This window comes from Desmodus rotundus, chromosome 2 (assembly GCF_022682495.2).
Source record: "Desmodus rotundus isolate HL8 chromosome 2, HLdesRot8A.1, whole genome shotgun sequence".
Lineage (NCBI taxonomy): Eukaryota > Metazoa > Chordata > Mammalia > Chiroptera > Phyllostomidae > Desmodus > Desmodus rotundus.
In genome coordinates, this window is record NC_071388.1 from 193,235,432 (window position 1) to 193,249,305 (window position 13,874).

The window sequence follows — 13,874 nt, forward strand, 5'->3', positions numbered from 1 at the left end:
GGCCTCAGCAATACATAAAGTAGACCGAGTTTTTCTTTGGAGGTGCCCCTGTCTTGAACTTTAAGCCCTTTAAAAATTCTTTCCTTAGGACTCCTTTGTTGTTGAACAGGTCCAGAGACAGAAACAGTCAGACAAATAAATTATACCACTCAAGGTAACTGAAAGCACTCCTAGAATGATTTCTATTTAAAAAGAAGAGGGGAGAGAGAGAGAGAGGGAGAGAAAGGCACTATGCTTAATCCAAATCAGTGAATGTTGGAGCTTTAGACAACATTTACTTAACTAGGGAGATTCTTTAGGTCAGGGGTCTGGAGTGGTCCAGCTAGGAAATATTTTCACCTTTGCGGGTCATGCAGACTGTTGCAACTGCTTAGCTTTGCCCTTAATCTGCAAAGACAGCCACAGAATACCAGCAAGTGAACAGGGGCGGCTGTGTTCCAATAAAACCTTATTTAGGGACATTGAATTTCCAATTTCACCTAAGTTTCACACGTAATAAAATATTACTTTTCTTTGCATCGTCCCCCAACCATTTAAAAGTGTAAAATAAATTCTCAGTTCATGGGTTGTACAAACAGGATTTGGCCCATTGGCTAGCTCATCACCTCTCCTATCACATCCTAACGTGAGATGCACCGTGTCTGGGTGAGGCCACTCTGCTTGGAGCTTCTGTTTGTATAGTCTGGCAATTTGTCCATTTATTCAAATACTTATTGAGGGCCTACTAAGTGCTCAGGGATGTTCTGGGTATTGAGGATTCAGAAGTGAACAAGACCAAGTGCCTGCCTCCGGGTGGTTTACATTTCCTTGGCTGTGGAGGAAGATTTAGGGCCTAGAGGTAAGGATTTGGGTTTTGGTCCCAGCCCTTCCTTTCCTGGACTTGGCTGTCCTTTAGCCACAGACTTGGGGGCAAGACACCTTTGTAGCACTGAGCAGAGGGGCTCCGAGCATAGGTCTTCCAGTGATGAGCCACGGGAGAGCCTTCTGGCATGCTTGGATCTAATGCCCTGGGATAGCTGTAGTGTTCTGAATTTCCAATGAAAAGAGTCAAGCCAAAAAAACAAAAACTGAATAAAATAGCTTAAAACCCAAGACCTTTCGGGCTCAGTGTACTCTGGCAAAGCATTCCAGTGGGGTTCTGGGATGGTTTTCAAGAGCCGTGGCTTCTCTTGGACTTTCCCATGGCCTATTTCAAGACAACCACTACTCTGCAGATGTTCCCCCAGGACTGGGTCACGGTGAAGGCCCTTCACAACAGCAGTGACCATTGCTGCCAGGACTGTGAGGTCATTACTCACGTAGGCCCTGGCAATGGCCCTTGTCCCCCGTCTCTCACCCATTCCTAGGCAGGTGATTGAGAAACTCTGTGATTTCCTCCTCAGAGACCAAAAAACCCCTCCATGATGCGGAGGAACACATATGTCTGTGTTAAGACAGAAGAGGAGCTCTGCAGGGAGTGGGAGATTGCTCCCAGCCCAGGGGCCCTCATAATTTACAAGACATCTGCTACACATCTAGTCTCTTTGCTGCGTGCTGTGAGGAGGAGCTGGGAGTTGAGCCTGGAAAGTGAGGGATGTGGTATGGTTCCTGCTTCTAAATTCTGTATAATCTGGCTAGGTGAGACTCTGCAGGAAACAGGAAATCCCCGGCAGTAACCCTTGTGTTCTATCCTAAAATCCAAACTGGCCTAATTACCCGTTAGCCACGTGTAGACCAGTGACTTCATTATATGATTGCTTGATTACAAAATTATTTTTCCTGTTGTCAGAGTCTAAAGTTTGAAACATCCTGCCTTCTTCCCCCCCGGGCTATCCCATCATTTCTGCATCCGTCCCATTTCTCTTCTATCCTCTGCCTCTTCTACTCTGATCTGGCTTAGAGAGAGATGTTCAGCATTTGCCCAAAGCTCACCTGGTTGTGCCATCCCAGGCAAGATTCCCAGGAAACTAGGGTGGAAGATGTGGAAACGAGAATGGTCAGAAGGAATATGGCCCCTGGCATGCTGAGTTTTCATTAGAATCCTCCTATGTCTACTGCCCTGCTTCCAGCCAGATTTATTTTAGTAACTGTGAATGTGGATGGGTAGTTATTGTCATGGCCTGATCATATATATTACATATGACCCATTTATTCATTCAACAATTACTTATTATGTGCCTACTACACACCAAGCACAATGCTGGAGATAGGAGTGTGGATAAAGTAGACCCAGAATACTCCTAGATGGTGCCTTCTGCTCTAGAAAGTCATCTCCCTAGCTTGCATCTTCTGATTACCTCCTGGTATGGGAGGGGATGGGATGCACACTGAGGCTTGGACCACTGGTCATCATGAGAGTTATAAACCCTGTCAGTGCTTTGATTACCTGGGGCCTGATGATCCAGAGTGATGGACTACTTAACTTCACCCTTGAACTTCTTCCTTCTGTCTCTCCTCACCAACCCCTCTCCCACTGGGAACTAGAACAGTAGACATATGACATGCTTCTAGAATCCTACTTTTCAGGTGAAGTTCTACATTGAGAAGTGTTGATAAAGGAGGAGAAAACCTCTTTGGGGGGATCTTTGTGGCATCAGAAGTTCCAGAACTGATTCTACTAGTAACCCATCCCTTAAATCTCCAGTTTTTAAATCTAATTTTATCAACTAATCAGTGAGTATGTAATAAAGAGCTTCTCCACAACCATTTTTTGATCAGCTGATTCTGGGTGTATGAAAAGACTAAGACTTTTCAACTAGCTTATGATTCCCTTAAATCAAGACTAATGTCAAAACTATACATAATTATTTACTTATTTGCCTGGTAGACTATTGGGGCTCTGGAAATTCATCTTCTACCCATCATCACCCTGTCACTGGTTCTGTGTTGTGCAAAGAGATCGTGACTTTTCCATCCATTTGATAAATATTTATTGGGCAAATGTTATCTTCTGGATATAGGAGTGAAATGGTGGCCAAAGTATTTGTGGTCTCCAACTTCAGAGAGTCCATGTTTAGTGAGAGGAAAGAAGCATCAGCCAAGAATAAGACTCAATTATGAGAAATTCTCAGAAGTGAGCAAAGAGAGTGTGAGATAATGTAATAACATTTAGGGTGGAGTGGAACCTAGGATATTTAGGTAGAGTGGGAAAGGAAGGACCTGAGTGGGGGTGGGGCCTGAAGTTTGACGGTGATCAACCATGAGGGACATGAGGGTAGGGGTGGAAGAGAAAGAAAAGGCCCAGAGAAAGACAAGGGTCCTTCTGTTATCTATTGCTACGTAATGAACTACCCCAAACTTAATGGTTTAAAACAACAATGTATTATCATCTCCCACAGCTCTATGGGTTGATTGGGCTTTCCTGGGTGTTCTCACTGTTGTGGGGGGTCTCTCTTGCAGTTGTAGTCAAATAACAGTTGAGACTGAAATTATCTGAAGGTTTGCTGGGATGAGTATTCAGTTAGTTTCTTCACTTATATGTCTGGTGCATGGGCTGGGTTGGCTGGACTAGCTGGAGGTTGACTACCAATGTTCTCTCTTCATATGGCTTTTCTGCATGGCTAGCTTGGGCTTCCTCATAGTATGGAGGACTCAGGATAGTTGGACTTCTTACGTGGAGGATGCATTTCTTTTAGAGTGAGCAGGAAGAAGGAAACTGCCCAACTTGTTAAAAACTATACCTGGATCTGGTTTAGTGTTACTTCTGCAGTATCCTGTTGATCGGGGAAGTCACAGGCTGGCCTAGATTCAAGGACTTGGAGGATTAGACTCCACCACTCAAAGGAGAATGACTGATACATTCAAGAAGGGAAAGGATTGATGGTGGCCATCTTGGAGATAAGCTAAGGCTTTGAGATATAAAAGGCTTGGTATGTTAGTGGATAAGAAGGACAGCCTGTATTGCTTGAGTGTAGTGAGGGTGGCACAAGATGAGGCAGGAGTGACAGGCAGAGCAAGGTTCTTGTAGCTAAGCTGTGGCAGGAAATTTAGATTGTTTTTTAAAAGTATCATGAAAGCCTTAGGTGTCTTGCTTTCCAAGGACTGGTAATCATAAGCTGTCTCCTTTCTTCCTCCTTCCAATGCTTCCTCACTTTCTGCCAGTTGGTTATCCTTTATCTAAAAGTCTATCACTTGTCATGTTCTCCTGTGTATCCCAAGCTTTCAGTGAGTCCCCACTGCCTCTTACCTGGCTTTTCAGGGTCCTCTGCCAAGTTGCACACATATACATTTCTCTCCCATTTTTGCCCAACCAGTCATATCAAACTCCTCATTTCCTCTGAGAGGTACCTTTCATCTTCCTGCCTCCATGCTAAGACGCATCAGTCACTTTGCTCATAATACACTCCCATGACCCCATTTCCATCTGTTAAAGTCCTACCTTCCTTTAAGACTATCCTCCAATGTCACCTCCTCAAGTGGAGTGTGACCCCCTCACTCCTGGAAACCTCTTCATTCTTGCTGATTGAAGGTACAGCTACATCTACATTTGTCTAACCATCTCTCTCACAGGCCCATCCCCATTGACTCTAGGTCTTCGGGGACAGAAAACACAACTTCCTAGCTTCTCCTGCCCCACAGCCCTGTGCCTTGAGCACAGCAATCATTCAGCTGATGCTTGTTGAATTAAACAGTGGTTTCTCAGGGACACCAGCCTCCAGTGTTTGTTGGGAACTGTCCTGCCTGGTTTCAGAAGCTGTAACCCCTTTTGGCTGAGGCTGAGTAAAAAGACCTTGGGACCATAAGCCACTTAGGAGACAAAGCTTATCTTCCCTGGCAGGGGTGCCACCTCTGCCCCCTTTCACTTCACCCTGCTTGGTCCCGGGCAGATGACTGGTTAGCCAATGACAGGTAAGATTCCTCAAAGGAGGGATGGCCTAAGACAGGCACAGTCATGAAGGGGCCCTTAGGGAAGGACTTGGGGGGCTATAGAAATAGAGGTTGATGGACCCTCACCCCTTGGCTTTGACATAGCCTGAGTCCTCATTCTGTCTGCAAGAAGTCTCCTAATCTCTTGGCTGCCTTACTTCCCCTCCCTGACTTAAGCCTGAAACAATGCAGAGGTGGGTGTGGCCCTGTGCTGGAAAGGGCGGGTTCCCTGGGGGAATCAGGCCTAAGAAAGAATGCATAAAATCCTATGAAACCTACTTTGCTAATACTCTCAATTTAAATGATAAGGGTCCAAGCATGAAATGAGTTTGTTCCTCAAAGTTTTATGGCCCTTTAACTATCTGACCTTACTCAAAATAAGCCCTCAGAGTTCTTTGAATGTTATCTATTATTTGATCATTTCTGTCTGACAATGATTGATTAGATATGTATATACACCCTGTATTCCTATGCAAATTAAACCCAACAAAAGCCTGTCCAGGAAAGGTATGGGGCATCCCTCTCTTTCACTGAGAGAGTGGCTGTGTCATTGCTTTTCCTCCACAGGATTTCTGTAGTCAGTGTGAATTTGTCTTGTCTCATCCATAATGCCATGGATACTGCAGGCCGGTGTCCACATCAAGTGCCTCTTCTTTTCCCATGGCAAATTTCATCATTCAACTCCCCGCAACCCCTGGTCCTTGGCCCCTAGGTTCCTGCTAGGCCTTTCCCGCAGGACCATGGAGCTACTGTTCCCAGAGAGCTAGGCCTGCACAGGCCAGAGCCAGCTCCCAAGGAGATGGAGAACTTCTGGTTCGGCAGGCCCCCAGCTCCTCTTTTTCAGCTGCCTTGCACTTATTTTGTTTGGCAGGAGGAAGCCCTCAGTCACCAATTCATCTTCCATTTATAGGCATATATGCATCTTTGTTATTCTTTTCAGAAAATGACAGTGTTCTCAGCTTAGAAAAGAAGGGGAGAAAAAGAGTTGAGGGCTGTGCAAAGCAAAGAAGGCATTTGATGTAAAGCCTCCATGGCTTCCGGCAGTATTTCTGTCTATATTGCAGAATGGAAGATACTCTTTCAGCTTCTACTGCTCTCTCATCTCTGCCACAACCTGTATCATTAGCTCCTCACACTTTATTGATGGGCCATTATGGGTGAAAATAAAGCCAGGGTATGGGCAATAAATTTGGCAATGGCTCTTATTATCTAGACAAGAAAATAGGCATGGCTGCCTGGCTTGAGCTCATGTCTGGACAGTCTGTGAGTTCTTCTTCGGACACCAAAGTACTCTGTGGTCAAAGTCAGACTGTGGGTTCTGTATGCAAGAAGGAAGAACAATAACAACAAACATTTCTGTAGCGCTTTCTCTAGGCCAGCCACTGTTTGAAGCAGTTTTTTAAATAGTAACTCATGTAAACCTTTCAACAATCCTAAGAAGTGGCACTATTATTTCCCCCATTTTACAGATGAGAGAATGGAGGCAGAGCGAGGTTGTCGCTTAACCTAAGGTTACAGTGATGCTCAGTGACACATTTGAGATCTGAGGGCAGGAAGGCTGATCCCAGACTCTGTGTTTTGTACCACTCACAATGCTCCTTTAATTGTTCATCAAATTAACGTGTTTAAATAACCTAACAGGATCACTTAGTCCTTCTTATAAACCCAAGTACCCTGGAACTGACTGGGTCTGAGGTTGTGGGCAAGAGCCAGGACAGGTCTGAACCAGTTCTCAGCACAGGTAATTCAATTTGGTTCAAATTCTGACTTTCCCACAGATTTATGATTCTCAGTTTAGTGTTTTATGCCTAGTGTAGATTAGCAAAGGGATTTTCTGATGTATCCAAGAGCAACCTGCTTTTCTTGGCTCAAAATCATGGCCTGAGCATTCACTAAATAAGAAATAATTGATTTCTTATTTCCTTCATTTATTCACTGAACCACAATCCTATGTCTTGTGTGCATAAGACACCATATGGGCACGGGCAAGATGAGTGGGAAAAAAAGGAAAACTAAATGAAACAGACGTAGCCTCTACCTGCAGGTTGCGGGTTTGAGCGTACATGTATACACTTACAAGTAAACCAAAGAACACAACTTTATCTGTTTACATACACTTTTGGGTCATCTAATACTCTATGAAGTGCTAAATGTGGTGCATTTTACTGGTTCCCTGGAGTCTAGAATGCCCTGCATAAACACGTTTTTATAAGGAAGCTGACTGGGGCATAGTCGCTCTTATTGGCCAGTGAATCTCCAAGCTGTCCAACCTGGATAGAATAGTGATCGTAGATTCTTGGCCCATACTGTGCATAACACTCTATGCAGTTGTTAAGGAAACCAAGGAGGACAAAAATGTTAAGAGAATGAGAAGACAAGCCATAGACTAGGAGAAGATATTTGCAAAAGACATATCTGATAAAGGACTATTATCCAAAATATGCAAAGAACTCTTCAAACTCAACTACAAGAAAACAAATAACCTAATTTTTAAAAAATGGGCTAAAGACCTCAACACACACCTCACCAAAGATGATATATGATGGCAAATAAGCATGTTAAAAGATGCTCCACATCATATGTTATCAGGGAAATGCTAATTAGGACAACCGTGAGATACCGCTCCACACCTATTAGAATGGCCAAAATGTAGACTAATGACAACACTAAATGCTGGTGGGGAGGTGGAGCGGCAAGACTCTCATTCCTTGTTGGTAGAAATGCAAGATGGTACAGACATTTTGAAAGATAGTCTGGTAGTTTCTTACAAAATTAAACATACTCTTACCATACAATTGAACAATTGTGCTCCTTAGTGTTTACTCCCAAAAGTTGAAAACTTATGTTCACACAAAAACTTGCATATGCAAGTTTATAACAACTTTATTCACAATTGCCTAAATTTGAAAGCAATGAAGATGTCCTACGGTAGGTAAATGGAAAAATAAACTGGCACACCCAGAGAATAGAATATTATTAAGCTATCAAACCATGAAAAGGATAGAGAAATCTTTAATGCATTTTACTAAGTAAAAGAAGACAATTTAAAAGGCTGCCTACTGAATGATTCCAATTATATGACATTCTGGAAAAGGGAAAATTATGGAGAGTAAAGAGATCAGTGGTTGCCAGGGGTTGGGGAGGGGTGGGAATGGTAGGAAAGAATGGGTTAGATGGGGGATTTGGATAATAGAGACACACGTGGGAGCAGAGGTTATATGGGAAGTCTCTGTACTTTCTTCTTAATACTGCTGTGAACCTAAAACTGTTATAAAAATAAAGTCTTAAAAACTGACCAACCAACCAACCCTGAGCCTGATAAACTACTTTGTATCTATAGCAGATACTAGTTGGTTATCCTCCCAGCATCCATTTTCCTTTCTTCTTTCTCAAAGGCCTCCAATTTTATTTGGGAATTCAAGTGGTTCAGCGAAACTGCTTTTGCTGTGGCTCGATGTGAGCTTAGTCAAATAGTATGTCCAAACGCTTGGTGGTGATTGGTTACTACTGGTGTGACATGTGACTTAAACTAGTGAAGTCCAAGTGAGTATCAGGACTTTTTTTGTGAATGCTGGAAGAAAGATGCTCCTGCATTCCTTTTGGTGTGAATGAGCAAGTTCATGACTTGGGGAGCTGCCGGCAGTCATCTGAGGAACAGTAGGGAAGCAGTGTTGCGATGAAGTTGATTTTAGGACAGAGAGATAGAAAGAGAATAAGTTCTCAGTGAAACTACTAAAGCCAGTATATCTTTCATCATTTTAACTAGGTAAGCCAATAAAGTGTTTTTAAGATTTAAGCTACTTGAATCAGATTTTCTTTTACATACGGTCAAAAGAGACAGCAGGTAGGTGCATTACCTTTTCTGGCACACACTCTTCTGAACATGAGTGTAACACTCAGCCTTTTAAATTATTTTTATGGGTGCAGGTGGAGTAAAAAAGTACATTTTTAAAAAGTTCATTCTTCTTTGTGTCTCATTTTCCTCTTCTGGAAAGGATTTTCAGAGACCCCCTCTCCCACTCTCCTCATTTCCCAGGACAGGAGACTGACTGGTTCCCAGAGAGAACAAGGTCCTTGCCTAGGGGTTCATTGTAAGTTGCTGGCAGAGCTGAGACTAGGATACAGACCTCTTTACTTCCAGGCTGAATGTATTAGTTATCTATTGTTTTCTAAGGAATTACCCCAAAACTTAGTGGCTTAAAACCACGAATACATATTGTTCCACTGTTTCCGTGGGTCAGGAAAGAGAGTGTGCCTTCACAAGGTCATCTGGCTCGAAGTCTCTCATGATGCTATGATTAAAGTGTCAGGAGGGGCTGTGTTTTCATCAGAAGCCTCGACTAGGGAGGGTCTGATGTGAAGCTCACACAGCCAGCCCACTTGTCAGAGTTCTGTCATCACAGGCCATCGGACCAAGAACTTCAGTTCCCCATTGGCTGTGGGCAAGAGGTCTCCCCAATTTCCTTGTCATATATCATTTTCCATGTGGCAGCCTACGACATGGCAGCTGTGTTCCATCAGTGTGAATAAGTAAGAGAGCAAGAGAGGGTGAGCAAGACAGCAGCCACGTCTTTTTCTAACCTAATCGTAGCAGCTATATATCATCAGTTTAGCTGTATCTCAGTCATTGAAGCAAGTCACTACGAACCTCAGGGATAGGAGTCCTTAGGAGCCATCTAAGCTGCCTACCATACTAAATACTTTTCACTATTATTTGCTGCCTCCTTCAGAAGCATGACTGGGAAGGCAGAAACTTAACAGGTGGTGTTGTTATGTAACTATATTGCAAAGTTGGAGAAAAATGCCCTTCTCCTCAAGGAAGGGAAAACAAGAATTAGAGGTAGAAAGAACACTTTAAAATCCCAGAAAGAGCAATTATAGTAATAGTTACTAAACATTTAATTTTCTCCTACTATAAAATTTACCTTCTTCATAATTTTTTTGATGGATATAATGGGAAAAAATCAATAAATTTGATTTAGAATCTGAAAATCTGAGTCCAGTTATGACCTGTAACCCTGGACAAGTCACTTACCTTCCTGATTCCCCATCTGTTCATCTAAACACCAAAATAACAGTGCCAACTTCATTGGATTAACTGAGTTAAATGTAATATCCTTTGAAGTTAACAAGATACTTTTATATAAGGTAACTTAACCTATTAAATTTGGCCTGTTAGAAAGTTTAAAAGAATATATATGGTAGTCGATGTGATAAGGTAGGAAACAGAAATTAGTGGTAGAAGTATTGGAGGAGATCCTTATTATTTTCTGATTGTATGAAAATTAATTGGTTTGCTAAAGCTGACATAACACAGACTTACAAACAACAGGAATTAATTTCTCACAGTTCTAGACGGTAGAAGTCCAAGATTAAGGCTGCAAAGTTTGGTTTCTTCTGAGGCTTCTCTCCTGGGCTTGCAGTTGGCTGCCCTTCAGATTCTCTTCAGGTGGTTGTCTCTCTGGGCATGCACGTGCTGTGTCAAAATTTCCCCCACTCATAAGGACACCAGTCGGATTGGACTAATGCCTACCCTAATGGCCTCATTTTAATTTCATCCCCTCTTTAAAGGCCCTGTTTTTATTTCTTTATTTACTTATTTTTATTTATCCTCATCTGTGGACATTTTTTTTTCATTGCCTTTAAAGAGAGAAACAGTGATGTGAGAGAGAAACATTGATCAGTTGCCTCCAGTATGCACCCCGACCAGGGATCAAACCCTCAACCTGGCTGGGGATTGAACCGGGACCTTTGTGGTACCGTATGATGCTCCAACAAACTGAGCCACACCAGCCAGGGCGTAAAGGCCCTGTTTTTAAATAGTCACATTCTGAAGCACTGAAAGTTAGGACTTCAGCATAAGAAGTTTGCAGTGGACACAGTGAGTCCATAACAGATGGCATAATGACAACAACAAAAAATTAGAGAATGAACTGAAAAAGGATGAGAACTAGTAAAAGATCAGTAAAGTATCCAGATACAAAGTAAATATACACCAATCCAAACCTTTATTACATATCAGTAATGACCCGCTGAGAAGTACAAAAAAGTAAAAAAGTGGAAAAAAGTGGAAAAAAGACGCCACTCACAGCCTTCGCCCGTCTTTACCCGTCTTCACGTAGGGCAGAGAAGAAGGGCTTCGTGCGAGCTGGGTCTTCGTTTAGTCACCTGTGCACAGAAGGAACACAGCTTGCAGCCAGAGTTCCACGGAAGGCCTTAGGAAAATATTTCAAACCTCTTGTCCTCAAACTTCTAACCACAGGAGCTCAAACCCAGAGCATGCTGCTGCTGGGTGGGACATAAATGCCCCACCGTCCCTCTGGGTCCTTCGTCTCTCAGCTGGGACACATGTCCTCACAAACCTCCTAGTCCAATTAGCTCTGTTCCAACACAGGGATTAACCCTCCAAAGAACTTTCCTCCTGGCAACCACATCTCTTGCACAGAAGCCAGCCTTTACTTTCCATTTATATCATTAAAACCCTCATTCAGGCAATTTCCTCAGAACAAAGAGACTCTCTATGCTAAAGGACCGTTGATGTTTCCATTTCGTGCCAGATAGAAATTGCTTGCAGCTTGAAGAAATTTTTTAAAAAGTTAATTACAGAAGTAATGTGCAATGAAATTCAAACAATATAGATAAATCTTTGTTCACCACTTGCTCTTGTTCTTCTCCCCTGAGATGATCACTGTCAACAGTTTGGTGCAAACACTCTTTAAAAAATGTACACAATTATGTGTATGTTGTATATTTGGGTGTGCTTGTAAATGTGTGTATATATATACACCCACGCGCACCTATATGTGTGTTTTATACACCCCCCCCTTATTTTTACACATAAAAAATTCTACCCTGTTATATTTCAAGGGTGTCATACTGTATGAAGTATCTTGCTACTTTCTTCTCCATCCAATAATATGTCCTAGAGATCTGTTTACATCAGTATACACATATGTGTGTGTATCTATGTGCATACACATATGTATCTACTTTGTAACTGCTATACACTGTGTAATGGTAGAGATGCATTTCACTATTATAGTCCCCTAGGGTATACTACAAGAAAGGACTCCTGCATTAGACCTTATAGCAGGCCTAATTTTATTATTGTCATTCTGTGTGAGAGTCTCATTAACTTTAAATGTAGCTGTGACTATTATTGAATACTTCTTGTGTAGGGATGTAAAGATTTCTCTAAAATATCTAGAGATGAAATTTGTGAGTCCGAGAATTTGCCCATTTACATTTGTAATAAATCAGCTTTTAAGCTTTTTCCTGCCTTTGATGTCAACTTCTACCCTTCAAGGTTTCAAAAATCTTAGGGCCCAAGTTTCTGCTTGAACAGCCCAGAGACAGCCCTGTGGTTCCCCTCACAGTTTATAGATGTCTGCATGGTGTGTTGAGTGCATTGTTTAGTTGTGATATTTTTCTTCCTCACACTAGACCTTAGAACCAGGACCAGGCTGCTCACTCATGTTCGAAATCTAGAGTCTTCCTTGGTGATGGATTAGCCTCATGATAGTGCGCTCAGTTTTCTGATTAAAGTTCAAAAACTCAATACGCAGTCTATATATTGGAGTATAATTTATAGGCACTTACCTTGCTACAACTTAACATAGATCGGAATAAAAAATGTGAGGCTGATGTTTCACTCTTGGCTAATTCTGCCACCTCCTAGTCCTGAATCTGGAGGATACCAGGTTCTTCTTTCCAGTTGTGTCCCCGGTACACAGCTTCCCAAAGGCAGGTATAAACTTTTCTTTCAGCTGCCGCTGCGTCACTGTGGGCTGGTTGCTTACTGTCTCAGTTCCACTAGCTGAACCTCTGCATTTCTGTATTCCCCTGACCCGTGCTCTGGAGCATGTTCCTCAAGTTCACCTTCAGCTCAGATTAGTGTTAATTCTAATGGCCATGTATTTGCTGGGCCCCCCAGCTCTGCAGATCAGAATACAACCCTCTTCTGTTCTGATCAGTTTTCTCCAATACTAATTGACAAGTAATTGACTGTTTCAAGGAGCCATTCTAACCTCCATGAAACATTTAGCATGTAACTGAGGAATAATGTATTATCAATAAATTCATGTACTTAACAAATACTTATTATGTGCTTCAGTTGGAGGCAGGGGATACTATGATCACAGAGAAACAAACAAACAAACAAATCTGAATCATGACCTCCAGCTTTATGAAGCTTGCAATCAGAGAATTAGCAAGGATAAGATCCAGAAGGTAGAAGTTGTATTAAAGAACACGCAAACGTGTTGAGAGCATAAAAGAGGATCTGACTTGGATGGTGTGGGGTGGACAAGGCAAAAGCAGCTGCCCTAACAGCACTCCCTAGTCACAATTCTTTTTTTCCGAGTTTTTGCCAGAACTAGCGTATTCAGGTCTCCCAAATTCCGGTCCACTGCCCTTTTCCACTGCACCACACGACCTTCCCCTAGTTTTCTTATCTAAACCCCAGAGGCTAGTCTAGAAAAACTCTAGATTCTCTTGTAACCATAGTGCTCTTTCTCTTCCTTCTCTTTATGGGAGACATATGAAAGGGGACCCCAAAAAATCCCAGAATTATCTTCTGGAGCATGTGTTCTAGGAACCCATTGGTAGCAGTGTGCCAGCTGGTGTTGTTGTGAGAGGCTGTATTTGGCCTCAGTGAATTTTATTTGAAGACTCAACGTGTTTGCCCACTTCATGATGGGTGGTTTACAAGTGCACCTGTCTACACCACACTGAGTGTTCTGCAGTTTTTCACTAAAAACAGCAAGACATCCCTGCCCCACTTCTCTATTCACTCGACTTTTTTTTTGTTTCCCCAGATGGAAAAAAGTCCTAAAAGGGAAACTTTGCTGATGCAGAAAAGGTGAAATGAAAAACAGCAGAAACACTAAAAGGCATCAAAATCAAGTTCAAAAACTGGTCTGAGCAGTGGAAAGAATGTTTTGGTAAGTGTATTGCATCAAATGGGGAGTACTTTGAAGTTTAAACATGTAAGAATAAATACACAATTTTTTATAAATAAATTCCAGGGT

General features: G+C 42.3%; 1 long non-coding RNA gene across 1 annotated transcript in view; it reads left to right on the forward strand.

The window, feature by feature from the left end:
• LOC139440661 (uncharacterized) overlaps nucleotides 1-13,874 on the forward strand; it is a 45,134-nt gene that overhangs the window by 8,022 nt on the left and 23,238 nt on the right. The window contains exon 2 of the long non-coding RNA XR_011650841.1: nucleotides 13,662-13,787. This is a non-coding gene — a long non-coding RNA (uncharacterized lncRNA). The remainder of the gene's footprint in view (nucleotides 1-13,661; nucleotides 13,788-13,874) is intronic.